This window comes from Falco punctatus, assembly GCF_963210335.1.
Source record: "Falco punctatus genome assembly, contig: scaffold_76, whole genome shotgun sequence".
NCBI lineage: Eukaryota > Metazoa > Chordata > Aves > Falconiformes > Falconidae > Falco > Falco punctatus.
Window position 1 is genome coordinate 233,566 of NW_027660277.1, and position 7,176 is coordinate 240,741.

Genomic DNA, 7,176 nt, shown 5'->3' on the forward strand with positions numbered 1-7,176 from the left:
ACTCTTATCCAATCACCTGTGTGTAAAGTCGGGTGGGCGGTCGGTTTAAGTTATATATATGAGCTGTGTGTTTAACGAAGTGAGCGCGGCATGTAGCCGTATTGGTGTGGGTGTTGTGAGTTGGCCGACTCTCCACGGGGGACCCTCTTCGTCTGGTGCCCGAACAGGGCCCCATTTATTCGCTTAAATGCGTTTTAGCTTAAACGCTGTTCGCTGAAATGCAGCAGTCTCCGTGCATCGGCCCCGAAGGGACGCTGTCCGATTAGGGAGCTGGAGGTCGGAGCGGCGGAACCTGGAAGGCGAAAAGCGGAGTCCAGCGTTCGGCGTAGAGCTGCAGATCGCACCCCCGCTGGTGGTAAGATCGCGACGAGTAAATCGCGGCGGGGCTCCGCACTGATTTCCTCTCTGTGAGCGGGGGGCGCTACGGAAGACCGCGACGCGAGCGCCGGGGCTGATACCCTTTCTGTGAGAGGGGGGAGCTCTGAGAAGACCGCGATGGAAGTAGACGCGGCAATTAAACTGTTAACTGGCATCCTCCTTAGGAGAGGGGAGGGCGTTAAAGACACAGAAGTGGAGACCTTAGTTCGCTGGGCACGAAAAAAAAAAAAATAAGATCCCCGAGCCCTCGTTATTGTTTAGTATTGCGGAATGGAGAGAAGTGGGAAATTGCCTCTGGGATACTATGATCGAGGGAGGCAAAGAAGGAAAAGAAGCTAAATCGTTAGGAGCTACGTGGCAGTCGACAGTTAACACTCTGGAAACTATGAAGGCGGAAAAAAAAGTAGCGGCGGCAGCCATAGAAACATTGGTGGGAGATGTGGTAGAAAAGCCGGTGGAGCAGAAGGGTGATTCACCTAAGCCTTCTCTCTCGGCTACACTTTTCGGAGTTGGGCATACTCGTCCCATGAAGGGTATGTCCGCCCCTGCGTGTTCAACAGTGCCGGAGCTTTTAGATAAGACAGCGGACAGACCGGGAGTTCCTCCTCGGGAGCCTGCGGTAACTGAGCCGAACCCGAAAAAGGCTGCCGGGCCTCCCCAGGAGGGCGGGGCAGCGCGTCCTGCTGCACCAATCGGAGCTGTGGGTGGAGCAAGGCCGTTTCAGGAGGGCGGGGCAGCGCGTCCTGCTGCACCAATCGGGGCTGTGGGTGGAGCAAGGCTGTTTCAGGAGGGCGGGGCAGCGCGTCCTGCTGCACCAATCGGAGCTGTGGGTGGAACAAGGCCGTTTCAGGAGGGCGGGGCAGCGCGTCCTGCTGCACCAATCGGAGCTGTGGGTGGAGCAAGGCCGTTTCAGGAGGGCGGGGCAGCGCGTCCTGCTGCACCAATCGGAGCTGTGGGTGGAGCAAGGCCGAAACGGCGGGTGGTGACAGCGCGTAGGTCACGTCAGGGGGGCAGAAGCGCCGTGCGGTGACGTACCCTCCTCGTCCTGAAACGCCATCGGACGGGTCTGAGGAGGAAGGCGGGGAGAAGCCTTGTGATAAGAGTACAGAGAAATCCTTACAGGAGGTAATTGGTAAACTAAGAAACCTGGAAAAGCGAGTTGAAATGAACCTGCCTACTACTTCGGTACCTGTAATTCCTCCGGTTAGCCCAAGTACCCCTCCGACGCTGAACTGGAGAAAAGATCCAATGCTACAGCGTTGGTCTGGTGTTGTTCGTGATGCTGTTTTGGAGGGTGATGGGCAGATGACCAGCTCGTTAGCTTGTCTTGTAGTGGTTAATGATCTTGATGCACATAACTGGGACGTGATTTATGGAAGGTTAATGATCAGATTTTAGCGATGGGAGTTTTGCAACCTGGTCTTCCAACTTTTATGATGATCCTCAGAAGTGACAAAATTGTTGTGATAGACTTGAAAGACTGTTTCTTTACGATTCCCTTACACCCTCACTCCTCTGCTGTTGTGATCCCCTGGCAGAGTTTCTAGCGAGGCTGGGGCTCTAAAAATGCTGGGTGAAAGGGAAGGGCGTGGGGGCAATGTGGATGATGGGGCAGAGCCATGAGGGGGTCCTGCGTGCGCCCCACAGGTGCTGGGGAGCCGGAGGGTCGGGGGGAGCTGGGGCTGGGTTACCTCTAGAGGGCTCTGGGTAAACATCGTGTCAGGGAGCTGGTTCTTGGCTGCTTCATGGCGCCTCCTCTCTCTGGATAGCGGCCGGGGCTTCTGGAGCAGAGTCATGCCCGGCACTGCCTCCATTGTGCCCGCTGTGGGAGCTCGACGGGCAGCAGGTGCAAGGTGGGGGCTTGCCATCCCCCCCTCTGGCAGTCTTAGCTTGGGAAGGAGGAGTATTTCAGACATTTCACCCAGGGAAAGCCCTACCGAGCCAGCTCCAGGCTTGGCAGGGAAAAACCTTGAGCAGGGATGTCTTCCCGCTCAGCAGCGGGTCCTCAGCTGCATCGGGGCTGGAACATGCAGGGGCTGGCTCTTGGGGATGTTCCTCACCACGTTTCTCGAGGCACCCCCAGAAAAAGCATCAAAACCCACACAAGAAGCACCACATAAGGGAATTCCTCCATTTAAAGGGATTTCTCTTCCCTACAGGAGATTTTGACGAGCCCTGAGTGAGGAACAGAGGGAGAAACCCTCATTTTCCTGGCTGCCTGCACTTCTCCCCACTATGGAGCCATGGGTGATGCTGGACCCGTGGCAGAAGGCCCTGTACCAGGACATGATGCACGAGAGCTACGAAACGCTGATGTCTCTTGGTAAGCAAACAAAAAATATCCTCTTTCTGTGAACATCCCCCTCCTTTTTTCCCTGCTCGTCCTTCCCCGCTGCCGCCCTCCCCCCCCAAGTCTCTGACAGGGAAGCAAAGAGCTTGGAGCTTGCAAGCAGGATGGGAAGAGAGGAGGAGGAATCCAGGCAGGTTTCAAGTGGGATTTCTGCAAACCCCAGCCATCTCCTTAGTTTTTTTTTCTGCAGAAAAATGTTCTTGATCTCTCCACTTTTGGTTCCACGTTCCCAGTTCAAACTGGGATCAGGTCTCCCATCGCATCTCTCTTCCTCCTCCTCTCCGAAAGACCCAAGTTTTTTAGGGGAATCCTGTTCCTGCTGCATCCATTTAAAAGCCGCTCCCTGCTCCGGTCAAGGCCACGCTCACCCCTTTTTCTCCTTTTCACATTTCCCCAGCAGCACAGGGGCTGGTGAGTGAAAAAGCAGCAGAGGAAGGAGCAGCAGAGGAGAGCTGTGAGGAGCTCAAAACGTGTTCATCCCATAGCCCAGAAAGGGAGAAGACCCTTGGCTCGAACAGGAGGAAGACGAAGCGCCTGGATAAAGCCATGTCACACAGTGCTGCCAGGATGCCCAAAGCCGCGGTGGTCCCCAAACTGGACTGTGCTAAACCTCTACATAGCGGGGCCGGCAAGGGAATGGCCGTTTAGCTGCACTGACTGCGGCAAGAGCTTCCCGTGGGCATCACATTTGGAGCGGCACCGGCAGGTGCACACAGGCAAGCAGCCATTCAGCTACCCAGAGAGCAGCGAGATCTACAGCCAGAGCTCCCACCTCCTCCAGCATCGCCGTACCCATGCCAGCGACCGGCCACACAAGTGCAGTGACTGTGGCAAGCGCTTTGCTGGTGCCACTGAGCTGGCAGCACACGGCCAGGGCCATGCCACCGAGAATTCCCACAAGTGCAGCAACTGCGGCAAGGGCTTCGTTTGGGGGTTCCACCTTGCCCGGCATCGGCGGGTGCACACTGGCGAGAAGCCCTACCGCTGCACTGAGTACGGTGAAGTTTTCAGCCAAGGCTCGCAACTCGCCAAGCACCACCGCAGCCACACTGGTGAGCAGCCCCACTGCTGCCTGGCTTGTGGCAAGACCTTCTGCCAGAGCTCTGACGTGGCCCATCCTGGCCACACGCATCTCGGCAAGAAAGCCCCGCGCTGCGGTGACTGCAGGAAGCTTTTTGGCGAGGCTTCCCTCTTCCTTGCCCATCAGCAGGGTCATGCTGCCCTAAAAAGCTAGACTTGCAGTGAGTGCGGCAATAAAAATCAGTAGGAGGGCAGCATATTTACGCTCAGGCCCCAGCCCTTTACCTTGCTGGAGAAGGAGTCATGTTTATTCAGATATTTTTTGCAGTCTGTAGTCTGGAACATCTTGAAGGTCTGGAGGGGAAATATATTAATATAGTCATGAGAAAGTACATTTCCTAAACTGTTGCCCCAAATTCTGTTAGGCCCGTCGTCTAGGACCAGTGAACTACCAAGCCACCTCCTTGAAGGTCACTGGACATTAACACAACAAGTAATTCCCACCTCAGCACCTGCCACTGTGGGTCTGCTGAAGGCAGCAGGGAAAGGAGCCAAGGTGATATTCAACAGAGCTGCCAGAGAGACCCAAAAGATGCCAGCAAGGATCAGAGGTATCAATGTATCATTCCCCACGGGGTGTAGTTAAGATGTGGAAAGCCACAGGACATCATAGATGGTAAAGGTTCGGCGAGCAGCTGGCTAAGCTTATGGGGAGGGAAACCAAAGACACTGCAAAATACTGAGGGTTGTTAAATGCTCAGAAATGCCTGGCAGGGATGATGGAGCTGAAGGAGCTCAGTCAGGCTGGGCTCAACCTCTCCAGCCTGTCCTCTGTGCCTTTTCCTGTCTCTTGGAGACACAAAACCCCACGCCCTGCTATGACTTTCCACCTTCCTTGTGTTTCTGAGATGGGCATCCTGCACCCAAGGCTCTGTCCTGTAGCATGCCCACCATGGGTGCCAGGCTCTGGTCCTCACCGCCTCTCCTGCATCCTGACCATCCACTGCCGCTATATGGGGACTTCTTGATCCAAAAGGAGTTGCAGGAAGGTGGTAACTCACAGCTACGCTCACAGAGAGTTGGGGTTTGTTGGTTTGGGTTTTTTTTCCTGCAGTGCTTTCGGTTCTTGCCTTGCAGCCCAGAGCTACGTGCACCAAAGCAGAAGCAAACTCATTTCCTTGTGCTATAAAAGTTTGGTCTTTAGATGTCTGGATGTCTTCCTCGGCCATCCAGACAGAAAGGCTGAGAGCACAGTGCAGCTTTGGTGGTATTATTATTGTTATTATTATTATTATTATATCTTCTTTCAGTACCAGTGCCTTTAATTCTTCTATTGCAACAGCTGCAGTCACCTGTGCAGAGACAACCTCAACACCATGCTCTACGCCACTCAAATCTCAACAATACTGTGGGGGTTTATGAATTTAGTCATCAAATATCTGAAGGTAGAAGGGAAACTGAAGGATTCAAAAGAAGTTCCTCCCACGTTCCTGCTCCGATCTGCTGCTTCCCTGAAGATTACTGGAAATGGAGTTTCCTTCCACCTGAAAGCAGCTGTGACATGAGGCTCGGAGAAGGACAGTGGGAGGGATGAAAACCAGATTGAATCAGCACACATGGGACGGGGCAAGAAGGGACCGTTTTTTGCTTCTAGGTAGTTGTTTTCTAGCTTTAATGTTGTTTTTTCTTTACAAAGGGAGGAGAGGAAAAGTCAGGGTTTGGTCCTCCAGAAGGACAGCTGGTAGATGTTGGTGTGGGACATCAACTGTGGTGTTGACAGTGCACGGAGGAGCTCGAAGGAAGCATGGGAGGTGCGAGGTTGCGTGAGTGTCGACATGTGGATGTGGAAATGAGCTATGTATGTAAAGCGCCAGGAGGGAAAAACCGGGGGTGTACCTGGGTGGGTTTGTTGACAAAGCAATTAGCTATAATGAGTCTTCAAGCTGGCAGACACGGGTCTAAGACGTGCAGGCAGGTTCTGTTGAGGAAGGATGCTCTCTCCAAGGGTTTTCTTGTCATGCTTTACCTGCTTGCCCAGAAGGCTCCCAGGACACGTGTCGGCGTGTACTTGGCAAGGTCGTGCAACTGTGAGCCAAAACTTTTGAGACTGGGGTGAAACTCCAAGAAATAAGTGCTGTTCTTTTAGGATGGGTGGAAGATTTCCGTTGGGAGGGTGAGTGTCACAGAGGAGTGAGGGGTCGTGGCAGTCCTCAGCCCTTGCGGTTGCCTGGTTGCCATGGGCACGAGGGACCCCAGTGACGCGGGCCAGGATTCTCTACATTGTGACTTGGGGGGGTGTCACCACTGGTCACTTGGCCAATGGCAGGGCTCGGACCCCCCCCTCATTTGCATGCCCGCGGGTATCAATTGGGGCGCTGGGGTGTCCCGCAGCACTGAGGCGTCTGGCCAGCGCGGTGGCAAGGCTGAGCTATGGCATCTGCGACGCAAAGAAAGAGGAGGACCCAGCGGGGAAGGAGGACCCAGCGCGGAGGAAAGACCCAGCGCGGAAGAGGCCTCCAGCACAAGAGATCCCTGTCCAAGGCGGGGAAGCCCTTGAGCCAGGTGAAGCGTCGGCCTGCAAAGAAGCAGAGGAAAAGCACTCTGAAACGTGCCCGCCGCACCAGCGCCAAGGCCACGTGGCTTCTCTTCCACCAGAAAGGGCTTGTTGTCATGGCCTACGGACAGGGGCTGACCAAGAGCAAGCGGCCAAGGGACATCCTTGCCAGCAGCCTCAAGCAAGCCAAAGCTGCCTTGCAGCGCATGCAGGCCAAGGCCATGTGCTGGGACCTAGACAGCACCTCCGTGCTCTCTAGAAACAGGCGCTAGAGACAACACCGTCCCTCCCTTGAGCTCTGGCTGGCTGGCAAACAAGTTCTAAAGCTCAAGGGAGAGGAATGAAGGCCCCGAGGCTCCCCATTGCTGACAAGAGCTGTGCAACCACCACTTTGGGAAGATCGGAGCAATGCGCCAGGTGGAGTGGGGAGTCTGCCAGATGAAAGAGTCAGCGTAGCATTGCAATAAAGTCCGAATATACAGAAGCCTGTGGTGGTGGTGGTGGGTTCTCTTGAAGGAAAGGGTGGTGAGGGTCTGGGCTGTGGCTCAGTGTTTTGTTACTGAGAATCTGTCAGTGTTTGTTGACCTTAGAGAAATACAGGCTTTCACCGCCCCCATGCTGCAAGTAGGCGGTTATAGATTCTTGAATATGCATACTTTAACTACCAGCAGGTGATGGGAATGGCTGCAAGCTGGGGAAGAAGTCCCACCGGTCTAAGTTACCCCAGGACAGTGATACCTGAGTTCCGCTAAACCCATCCCTCATCAACTTGTTACCCATGACAATTAAAGCAGTGGTTCTTAAAAAGAAGCAAGATCAGCCTGGCCCGGGAATTGAGTCTGGGCCATGGCAGCAGGAGTGGTGAATCCTAACC

The 7,176-nt window shown here is 54.5% G+C and overlaps 1 long non-coding RNA gene across 3 annotated transcripts; it reads left to right on the forward strand.

Annotated features, from left to right (window-relative positions):
* The first annotated feature begins 249 nt into the window (after positions 1 to 249).
* Positions 250 to 3,802, forward strand: LOC308057287. 3 transcript variants are annotated; one of them, XR_013925198.1, is made up of 3 exons: positions 250 to 352; positions 2,538 to 2,701; positions 3,126 to 3,802. It is a non-coding gene; the product is annotated as an uncharacterized lncRNA (long non-coding RNA). The 3 variants fall into 3 exon arrangements; XR_013925199.1 differs by having other exon boundaries at positions 3,129 to 3,802; XR_013925200.1 differs by having other exon boundaries at positions 254 to 355; positions 2,519 to 2,701.
* The last annotated feature ends 3,374 nt before the right edge of the window (positions 3,803 to 7,176 follow it).